Here is a 12,224-nt window from a genome sequence, read left to right on the forward strand (position 1 = left end):
AAGTGACTGCACATCCAGTTCTCTGTGTCTGAATCTCTCTTCTGGTCTCCTCCCTCAGGAAGCAGAGGGTATGTTAGGCAAATAATGGCTGGAGGCATTCACTCTGTACTGTATCACACACACACACACACACACACACACACACACACACACACACAGTCATTATCTAGCTGTTCAGTATTCATACCATGTACCACACACACACACATGCGTTTGGACATAAATTAGCCAGCAGTACCTGACACTCCATCATGATGTCAATGTGAGGTTTGTGTGTGTGTGTGTGTGTGTGAGTGTGTGTGTGTGTGTGTGTGTGTGTGTGTGTGTGTGTGTGTGTGTGTGTGTGTGTGTGTGTGTGTGTGTGTGTGTGTGCGTGCAGTCAGCTGGAGACAGAAAGCAGCAGTGGCCTCTGCAGAGATACACAGTTGGCTCACTAAGAAAACAGTATCATTAGCACACACACACACACACACACACACACACAGAGGGAAGAACATTCATAACCATAAACCTTCATCGTCATATCGAGCCTGACATCTTTTTACTCTCTATAATTATGGTCTTTCTATTTCTATTATTTGGCTGAACTTAAGTTCTAAAACTTAACATTCAGACTCACAATCACTACACAACAGCTCCTGGCTGATCCTTCACCGTGCCGACCTTTACACCACGAGCCCATGGTAATCTACCTTTAGTTGGTGACGTGTCTGAAGTTTGCCTATTTTCCACAGACACAGATGTGTGTGTCCATCAGATCAGGTATCAACCAGGCGTCAAAATGACTGAACCACAGTGAGCACATTAAATATGTGTGAAGTCTCTACTCCTCCTCCTGCTGTTCGGGTCGGAACCTGCAGCTTAGTGTCAGCAGCATCAACAAAACAGGCTGCATTCACTGACTGACACCGATGGAGGCCAAACCAACAGGTAGATTATTATGTTAAACACTAACTTAACCCTTTGCCTTTATTTTATAGGGTTATAAGGTTTGTTTTAAAGTGTGATCACAAACTGTTCATTCTGTTGGTGATGAGACATTTCAGAGTTTCGTGTCTGTGAAAGGGGCCAGTGTTCAGCTCCATGTGGGGTCCGGCGCAAACAGCTTCACCATAATCAGATTGTACAGTTCCTGATGGAATTATCTGAGCTCCAGTCCACATCACACAAACGCACACACAGACGCACAATGGGCTTCTCTCTCTCACTTCAGTCTCATTTTTTTCTCTCTGTCTCTTAAATCTAAATCCTGTCAAACAGCCAAAGGTTCCAGCAGATGCAGAACTGCTCCCGTCTGAGTCGCCGCCTTTCCCTCGCTCGCTCTCCCTCTCTCTCTCTCTCACACACACACGTACACATACAGACACACACACACACATAATACTACACACACTTCGCAGGATGCCATTCATCACCGTGGTAACTGTGGCAAGCTGTGAGGCTGACCTTTGACCCCTGGGGTCAGGTCCCAGGGGTCAGCGTGGCAACAATCCCTGTAGTTTGAATGAGAAGACATGTGGGCATCTGGTTTGACACAGGCAGAGTCTGAACACACTGCTGCTCATTCACTGACAGATGAATATACATAAATATCAAATAATTTAATGGGATCTGTTCTTCACCGGTGTCCCAAGTAAAATGAAGCGCAAAATATAAAATAGATATAATTAGATATAACATGTCATATAGATTAAATCTGCACAATAAAAGCCCCGACCTCTTGTTTCTTTAAACATCAGGCCGACAGCACTGTGTGTGTCCTGCCAGCTGTCCATCACATCCGCTTCCTCCAATGACCCTTTCCCACACACACACACACACACACACACACACACACACACACACACACACACACACACACACACACACACACACACACACACACACACACACACAGGGAGAGAGCAAAATGGAGGGAGATTTCCAAAGAGAGAAGAGAGAGACTTTTTCTAAAATGGTGTCAGTGTTAGACGTATCAATCTGAATGATAAAGTTGCGCAACTGAGCGCACACACACACACACACACACACACACACACACACACACACACACACACACACACACACACTCTCTGTCTCTGTCGCTTTCTGTCATGCGCTCATGCAGACATATAATCACCTTCTGCACCAGAAACCTACACAAAGCATCGTACCTCTGTCCACCACACACACACACACACACACACACACACACACACACACACACACACACACAAACACAGGGAGTGTGAGTATGAGTGATGGCCGCTGCTCGTGTCCATCCATTACAGTGGTGTGGCTGCAGACAGGTGAGCAGGCTGATACATGAGGAGGCTTTATCTGCACTCACCGACTCCCCGCGTTGTTTCATTCAGTGGCTGCAGCATTAACAGCCCCCCCCACGGCCCCCCTCCACCACACACTGCCTCTTCACATGCACTAACACCATCTTCTTTTCCACAGAAAAGCTTTTTAAAACTGAGCTACAATTTGAATATTATTTCATTATCAGCCTGTGATGTTAATGGTGACTGAGGGAGGTGACTGTTATCTGGTCTCTGCACTGTCCCATCACTCAGCGCCTTCATTAAATGCTAATCATACACACACAGCAGGAAGTGCTTTGTTCCACGTGCATGTGTTCAGTCTGGGAAAAGCACACGAATTAAACAAATGAATGATCTCACATTCATAATTCAAAGTAATGCTTAGACAGGTTGCATGCACAGGGTCTGCAGAGAGGATGGATGCGTATTAGCCTGAGCATCAGCCATTTTATAAATGTAGTTAAAGGAGGCGCCATGTGCTGTGTGCTACAAGGCCACTTCTACTTCTGTGGTTTATTATAATTATATTATAGTGAGTGAGGAGGGAGGATCTGGACTGGGAGACGGGATTCCTAAACCAATGAGAAAGAAACATGCACCCAAATAAAATAACCCAAGAGATGCTTCAATCAAAATCAAAATTTACAGAAAAAATATCCGATTAAACAAATACCATTTAAAGACTATTCTACGGTCAAACTGTGCTCGGACCAGGGAGCGTCCAGGTGACGGATGTCTGCTTGTTCCTTGAGCCTGGTTCTGCTGGAGCAGGATTCCTTCTTCTTCACTGGTGCCAAGTTCCACCTTAATTAGACACTGGTCTGAATGAAAATAGAGGTCAATGTCTAGACTGACGTTCAAGTACTGATGATCCTGATCTCCTCTTCCTCCTCCTCCTCCTCTTCTTCCTCTTGCGCAGCCTTTGTTTTCCCACACGCCCCAGCTGTTTCCCTGTGCTCGGTTTCTGATGCTGCTCATCTTCACCCGCCTCCGTGTTGATCCACACAATGAACAGCTTCTCTCCAGCTCGTCCTTGTAACCTGCTCTCGCCGTCTCCTCACCTCTGAACCCAGTGTTATGTATCATACCTGCCTCCAGGTCCACCTGCTTTCACGCCGGCCTCCCAGGACACAGCCAGACACACGTCCCAGATATCCAGCAGGCCCAGTTTCTCTCAGCATCTCTGGTTTGACTAGTGCTTGTGTCTGTGTTCACCTCCTGAAGGTCAGGTTGCCCACGAGTCTGCTTCAAACAGCTGTGGCTCCAGCAGAGAGCGCTGCCAGACAGGAAGTACACAGAAGCCCTGAGCCTCAGACTCTCTGTCCACGGCTTGTTTAGTTTAGTTTAGTTTAGTTTAGTTTAGTTTAGTTTAGTTTAGTTTAGTTTAGTTTAGTTTAGTTTAGTTTTGTTTAGTTTTGCTTCAGATGTGCATATAGCAAAACACCAGACTCCTGAGTGCAAAAACTTTATTTCCATTCTGTGTCCGACTACACCCTCTGCTGGGAACATGAATAAAGGCCACCACTAGTGAGTGAGTGAGTGAGTGAGTGAGTGAGTGAGTGAGTGAGTGATGTCAGTAGAAATATCGTGAGATGTTTTTAGATTAGATTAGATTCAACTTTATTGTCATTACATGTGTAAGAGTTCAATGCAACAAAATGCAGTTTAGGTCCATGGAATGGACATAAATATAATCGGGAGTTCACAGTAGATGAGCATCAATTAGCACATGAGCTGTTTCTTTAGTAGTCAGGGGCATGCGAGTATATATGAACATAATGTGAATATAAATGTGACTATTAACTATAACCTGAATTTACAAGTAGATAAGACTTATATTGGTTGCTTTAGTAATTGGAAATATGCAAAATAAATGTGAAATAAATAATGCTATTAATTAGGAATTTACGTATTTACATGTAGATATGAATATGATACAGTAGATACAAATGTTCTGTAAGTCCAGGAATTTACAGGAAGTTTATCCAAATAATTCAGACTAGATTCATCACATTGTGCTCATTGGGTCCCAAACATTCACTGCTTCATAATGAGTTGGTTCCTCAGCAGCAGGCCCAGATAACCTGCTAGTAGCTAGCAGCTGTTAGTCTAAAGGCTACGTTTACACATGTACATTATATAACGTTCCTTTTTGAGCAGCGCGCTGAGACCAGGGTTAGGACGAGCAGCCGTCTTCACTTTATCCTAATAGCAGAAGCTAAAGTGGATTAATGGCTTGTGTCCTCCTCCTGCGCCTCCCTCCATCACGTTCTCCTTCTCCTCCTTAACCCACTAACCTCCTCCTTCCTGCCTCTCCCACCTGAGCTTTGTGTACATACGTGAGCTGAGGGGCTGTGGCTCTGTGACAGTGACGGATGGTCGGGGAAAATTAAGGAAACTGTTCTTTTAACGAAACAGAGAACTGCTTAATGGGGAAATATGACACAGGCGGAGGAAGATGTAGATCCTCTTTGTCTTCGTGAGGGTCGCGGGCTCAGTGGAGCTCATCCACGCTGTCATTAGAGCCTGTAATAAAGACTCTCACTCTCCCCTGCAGGCGACTTAAGACGCACAAACTCCACAGTGACCCTGAAACCACACCAGTTACTGTGAGCAAGAGTGAGGAGACAATCTCCTCCAAATACCACAAATATATGACATATACAAGTGGAAACATGGGTCTTCAAACGTTCAGGGAAAGTTCTTGTACCTCCTGGAAAAGTGAAGCATTGGCAACACGTGTGAGCCTGAATGCGGAATCGGTGGATGCAGTTCATCAAATGAACCACATGGTGGCGCCACCAGCCACAGTACAGTTTTTATTGGTCACTTTGACGCAGCCATGAAGCAACACATTCTCTTAACAGTTCACACACAGGTCTAAACAGCAGCTCTAATGTCATAATGACACGCTTTGTTTGCTAAAGGCTCTAACGGTGTCAAAACACTGGAAATATGCAGCAAAAACTCATTTTGCCTTCAAACAATACAACCTGCAACCAAGTATATGAACACGTCCAATCAGTCATAACACAGCAAAATGAAACCACTGATCTCAGTGTGAATCAGTGCTTCATTGATCATCATTGAAGCCTGTTGATCTTTGTTGTCTTTGTTGTTTATGTCAAATTTACCTTTGATGCAAAGAATTGGATCCAGATGAACAAATGCTTTGATTTATTGAATCCATGACATTCATTTTTCAAACTGTAACAGAAAACTGCAATATTGTGAATATTACAGAAAATACATGTAGACTAAACTACAGTCAAATCTATTGGAGGATGAGACACAGCAACTGCTGATATTCAGTTTCTGCTTCAGACCTCCTCCATTCCTGCTGGTAAAGAACAACACAGACCTGGCACCATTTCATTGACAATTTTTGTGGAGGAGTGTTGTGGTAGAAATTTCCCACAAAGAGGCAGATGACAGAGTTGTCTTTTGTGTAATTTATTATAAAAATAAAGGAAAATAAAAATAATGGGGAAAGCAAATCAAAAACATGGATGTTGACCGTGCACCCCACCATTTTCATAGCTAAAACAATGAGTGGACTGTCTGAATGTCGTTAGTGTTAACTGTTTTGCAAAAGGGAGGAGAAAATATGTGAATCCAATGAAAACCGGTTTACACATTTGCTACATGTGTCTGATGCTCTGCTGTAATAGTGATGATGAAAATAAATGGAACCTATGCAAAACAGGTCAAAGCGACCGATAAAAACTGTTATTATTCTGCCTTTATTTTAGCTAAATCACCATTATCACATTGCTTTTAAAAACATATTATTTAATTCATACTTTCATGTTTTTTGTTGCTATAGATGTAAAATAAACGAATCCCAGTGTAAAGCACTGTTGGAAATATGTTGTGAAAACACACCTTAATATAGTATGTTGTCATAAACAAATTGTATGAGATGAACTTCAAGCCTCTTCTAAATATGCACCGATGTTTGTGAAACGATTTTAGGGGATTGTGAACTTTTGACTTGTCCCTGTCATATAAGGAGCAGCGTGCAGCACACTGCACCAGAGAAGGAACACAACTTATGTTGTGTAACATTTTCATCAAACTTCAATATGCCACTTTTGGTTCTTTATTTATTTTAGTAATGTTGAGAGCGTCATAATGCTGGAACAGACCATGTTCTGTGACCTTGAGCGAAGAACTGAAGGTTGTCTTGTTTCCCTACCTGCAGGTCCCCAGCTCATCCTCATCCAGCACGTCTCCCTCCAGCTCCTCTGCTTCCTCTGGAGATGAATCTCCTCAAATCGTCCTAACATCAGACGAGCGGAGCTGTGAATGTGTGTCATCAACATGTATCTCTAGATGTGTCTTCATGTTAATTCTTGTTTCAGACGCAACATGCTGACATTCAGAAATTCATGAACAGACCATGTTTGGTGACCTTGAGCTGAGACATGAAGGTTGTTTCATCACCTTCGGCATCAGAGGTTCCTCGGGCTTAAACCGGCCCCAGGAACCCTCAGGTGTCCCAGCGCTGGGGACAAAGGAGGAACAAATACGTGCTGCATGATGGAATTAAACTTAAAGTAGTTTATTTTTTTTCATAACTCTATAAATAAGCAAATAAGCTTAAAACAGCATGAGGTGCAATGAGGAGGAGTAGGATCCTTCTGTTGATTCTCTGCCTTTGACTTGATATCTGTATGATCATATGGTTGATGTTTATGGTGTCTGTGGTGAACTTTTTGAACCTGAACTTGGAGGTCTTTATGAATAAATGTTTGTAAATAAAATTAAATCAATATGCATTACAAATAACAGGTGGGAGTGTTTACTGAATCTCTGACATGACACCTGCCTCACCTGGCAACACCAACTAGATGCTCAGCACAACTGCAGACACGGGGCTGAGCAATGAGAGGCTACTTAATCTACATCACCTACGCAAAACTAAAGTGCATGTAATACCACATTTTGACCACTAGAAGGCAGCAAGAAACCATTAAATCTGACAAACGCGACTGGTTTTCTTATTAATGTGCTAAGTGATTTTTTACAAACGTGTCAGTCTTCTTATTATTTGTTCCACTAAACACGAAACAATGGGATGAATGTGTTTTAGAGAATAAAGATCAACTTTGTAGTAAAAGTCGAGTTTAGTGTAATATAGAGGCTGTGACATTTGGTTCTGCAGGAAAGAAAGGAGCAAGTAAGACAGTCAACAAAGGCTGCAATATCAAATCAAATGACAGTATATTCTGACTATATTGGTGCGGGATTACATTTTAAAAGATGTTGGTAGACGTTTCCAAACTCTTCATTTTCTGCTCTAACGCAATGACATCTATCAACAACTTCCAGCACCAGACACCAAATGGAACCTGACGCTGACAGGAGGCCTGAAAGACTTCTGTTTGTACCATGCATCAGCTTTAGCAGAGGAAGGTGCGTGATCAGGTTCATTTGAACCAGTGACTGATCGCATTTACACTCATCACATTAATAAAGTTCACTCTAGTTAATATTGAAATGCAGATTGTTTGAGTGTTCTCTCCTCATCTGTGATCACGTGTTCCTCTGTAGCGATATCTTTTATCTGTTTTTTTATCTGTTGATCCTTCGGCCTCATGTTATTGCAGGAAACCATCAGAGCAGGAAGCCCCATTATGTCTGTGTGCAGGACTCAGAGGTGACATGGAGATCCTGGTCACACTGAGGTCCTGTGGGTTTGGGTGTGGGCCAGACAGACACGCCCTTCAGGCTCAGGTTTTAAACGCGTTCTCTCCTGGGAGCCGTTTAAGGCCGTGGTTCTCTTGTTCCCTCTGTTAACGCTCACAGAGGAAGACGGCGCTGCCAGGAACCCATTCATTGTCCCGTTGACGTGTGAAGACAAATAATATGCAGTGTCAAATGCGATTAGCCAGCGCTGAGCCAGGAGACGGTAGAGTATTTGTGTGAGGCTTTTACAGAAATCAACTTACTAGGCAAATACAGCACAAAGGCTGAAATCACAGGCTGCTCCTTCACAGTGCATCTACATTCACCTTCAGACTCTCTGCTGTGTTCAAAACTCTCTAATACACAATGGGTTGCAGTCAGTTACTCTACTTCCGGTTTGGCACTTGATTTTGAAAGTCTCACTTCCTGTTTTGTTCCTTCTGCTTCCTGCGACTTTACTAATGCAGCACGTTTGCGTTAAACGCCTATAAACGTCTTAGACGTGATCATCTGCAGAACAAATGTTTGTCCCTTTGTTTTAAATCCAATTCTTGCCCTTTTTATAATAATGTTCATGCATTCAATTCATACTTTATATTTCCATCTAAAGCACAAGTATCTGGAAAAAGAACCTGGTATCAGGTCAAGGTTAAGTAAAGGAACATTTTGCATTTTTTGTTAATGTCTACATCCACAATGTGACTCATAAATAATGAGTTTAACACCTGTATGTTTTAAAACCTGTACATATATAAAAACTGCATATGTTCTATATCCTTAATAAACTTCCTCCTGTCAAAGCTCCTGGCTGAGAGGCCAAAGGTGCTGTTTATTGGTTGTAGCTTTGCTGAGCTGGCGTTTGGGAAAAGAGGAGCGTCCAGAAAATTATTATATAGACAAATAATAATTCATAGATCATAAACAGGTTGTAATAAACTATCTAGCTCTGAATCTGTAACAACTTTGCTGGACGCTGGTTTCTTCTCCCTCATTTTCCCCTCAGGTCGTTTGATGCTGACGTGGGTGAATCCTTTGCACCAGTGACATGAGGGAAAGAATATTATGTGAGATTTTGATTTGTGTGTGAAATAATGGCATAAAAATAACATCGCCCCTAAATTCTCAAAGGAGGGGGATCGGCTCCATAAAGAAGCTGCTGTGGGTTTGGGTGTCGCCCAACAAGTGACACCTATCAGTCCCGGCTTCTATCATGGGAGCCCTTCCAGTGTTACTGTATTCAACTGGGCTTTTGTTCCCAGTGTTCCCACAGGAAGCTGAGGGAGTTCCAGGCCGTTCCAGCCTCGTAATAATCTTCAGTTTTTACACTCTGAGCTGTTCTATAAATAAATGGTTCTAATGTCGGATTAATGCGCATTCTATTGTTTACGAACTGCGCAAACAGAGCCCAGATTTCAGAAGGTCAGCGTGTGTTGAGGTGTGTGTTGTGTCTGTTCACCTGCTGAAGATTAGCACATAGTTACATATTAACATCTGTCCTATTTTCGGAGGCTGATATGAATATGTACTTCACACACGGCAGCCATGGGGCTTGTGCAGCTGCTGGTGCTGAATGGAGAGACCTCAGGCTGTGACGTGAACCTCCTCTGTGGTGGGTCCAGCTGTTGCCCCCCCTCCTGCATCCAGGAGGATCTGTGTAAAGGAGATGCTTCCGCCCACAGGCATCACAGCCAGTGATCCGTCCATGTGGAGGCTTCAGGACGACTGATGCATGAATGGTCTCAATCACAGTCCTCACAAATATAAAGGGGCGTGAGTGTGTGTGTGTGAGTGGGCGGGGCCAAGCGCAGCACCTGTAGCCCAGCACCTGCTTGAGCACCAGCAGAGCTGTGTCTTCACAGCTGTGGATCACTGAGCTCCAGTGTAACCTGCTGCCTCCAACCGGCGCCACCGCAGGAAAATGGATCCTGGGCTTCATCTGTTCAGGAACTGGGACTGAAAACCACTCTGGACTGAAGAGATCAGTGATCCTGACGTCCTGAACTCGAGCCCGTCTGGAAGGAGACGCCTGCGTTCATCAGGTCGGTCCACGTTCTCTCCACCGAACCAGTTCCTGCTTTGATCCTGTCTCATCGTCCTTTCTTTAACACGTTTGGCTCCTAAATGACTTCCGCTCTATTTACTCAGCACAGTCTTTATTATCACCCACTGGACTTTACCCAGTTGCCTCCGCCGCAGGTCACTGCCCGTGACGTGCAGCGTTCACCCACCAGCCAGAGCGCTGCAGGTAACACCCACTGAATGGCGTGACACCGACCACAGGGCAGCGAGGAAGCTGATACTCACCTTCCGAGTTCTATAGAGCCTATATCAAAAGGACAAAGCAGCCAGTTACTCCGGTGTATTGTGCCCTGATGAAACAGGGAGGGAGCGAAGAGAAACAATAAAACAATATGGTCTCGCTTCTGTTTGCTCAGCTGCTGTAAAAAGCTGCTCGAGGGTCAGAGGTCGCGAGGAGGCCGGGGGCCATGCCGGCGGGCGTAGCGTCGCACGGGGACCGCTTTAAAGGCCCAACTGAAGGAAGGTCTGACCCGGTGTCAGGGAGCAGGTCTCCAGACTGGCTGAGGAGAAGCCACATGATGATGACTTGACCTGGAAACGCCTTGAGATCCTCCTGGAGACATTTCCAGGGGGGGGGGGGGGGGGGGGGGGGGGGGGGGGGGTCTGGACCCCCAGACCCAACCCGGGCCCGGACCCGGATTCTGAAGATTCTGAGGAAGATTCCAGTCCCAAGGCCACGAAGGCGATAAAGGCCATAAAAGTGTTGCTGTTTGTAAATCTGCAGCAAAGGACGACCCATCACCGGATCCCAACTTGTTTATCTGATACCAGGAAATGCATCAGAGCAGGAGGGGTCAAAGTTCATGTCGTAATCGTAATTAGGTACAAGGTTCAGGTCGTCACACGTGGCTCCTCTTTATCACCATTTGCTGCACACTGTACTACATGCTAGGGCTTAATTATTGGATGTTATTTACTGGTAATGCTGCAGAGCAGTGATGGGAGGTGACCGTCCTGCTGCCTCTGAACCCGTCTCCCTCTCTCTCCTCAGCCCCCGTCCACCGCAGCGGTCCCCCGATGGCAGAGTCCTCCTCCGTCTGGTGGAAGCTGACTTTCATCAGGAGGAAAAAGTCGCAGTCCAAGGTTCTGTACGAAATCCCGAGCGAGGCCGTTTCCAACAGCGGCGCGGCGCCGCCAGGAGCGGCGGCGGCGGCGGCGCGCACGGAGGACGCGCGCACGGAGGACGCGCACAGCTGTCAGCTGGACGCTCGGCTGGAGAGGATCGTCGACAAAACCACGGCCACCAGAGGGCGCCACGTCAAGGTGTCGCACTCGGGAAGGTTCAAGGAGAAGAAGAAGGTCCGAGCCACGCTGGCGGAGAACCCAGACATGTTCCCAGGGAGCGACGCCAGAAAGGACGACGACTAGAGACGGAACACGTGACGACACGGACAGAGCGCAACGAGTGGAAACGAACACGTTCCTGTAGTTAGAGGTAGAAGAACAGAGAGCATGTTTACAGGTCCAAGCGTCCATCACTGCTTTTGAGCTGTTTGAAGCAGAGACTGCGACGCATCATCTCCTTATAGAAACTCTGTCTGTGCTTTGAACCTGGAACAGACAGAATGTGTTTAGATGCTGGGACGGTTGATCCACAGTGTGCATCCATGACCCACAGCTGTGTTGATGTTGAATGCATGTGTAGAAAGATGGTGATGGTGTAAAATGAAGGACGTAGAAGCCAAAAGATGTCTTTATTATGCAAAAACAAAATAACTGCCAAGGCCACATATACACACAGACAGGACTCAGTCTCCAGTCAACCTGACTGAAGGAGAACCTGGAGAGAACGCGCAAACTCCACAGACAACGATACAGAAATGAATGAAACGTCATCGCTGTCACACAATGAGGATACATCTATGAATCTTAAAAAAATGTGTAAATGTGACAATGACTATGTACGTGTACGCAACGTAGCTGCCGTTACACCAAAGCACAGGGTTAGAGCCTCCCCTCAGGTGTGGACCAGACCCACTGTTAATACAGTCGCCCTCTGGTGGCCACAGGCGGCATTACACCACGCTCACCACTGCTGCTGGCTGAGCCTCAGCATCACCTGGAACAAGGCAAAACACTAAATCCAGGTTTGTAACAGATATATTATATATTATTATATTATATTATTAATAGTTCTCACCGTTGGTC

Source organism: Betta splendens, chromosome 8, assembly GCF_900634795.4.
Source record: "Betta splendens chromosome 8, fBetSpl5.4, whole genome shotgun sequence".
Classification (NCBI taxonomy): domain Eukaryota; kingdom Metazoa; phylum Chordata; class Actinopteri; order Anabantiformes; family Osphronemidae; genus Betta; species Betta splendens.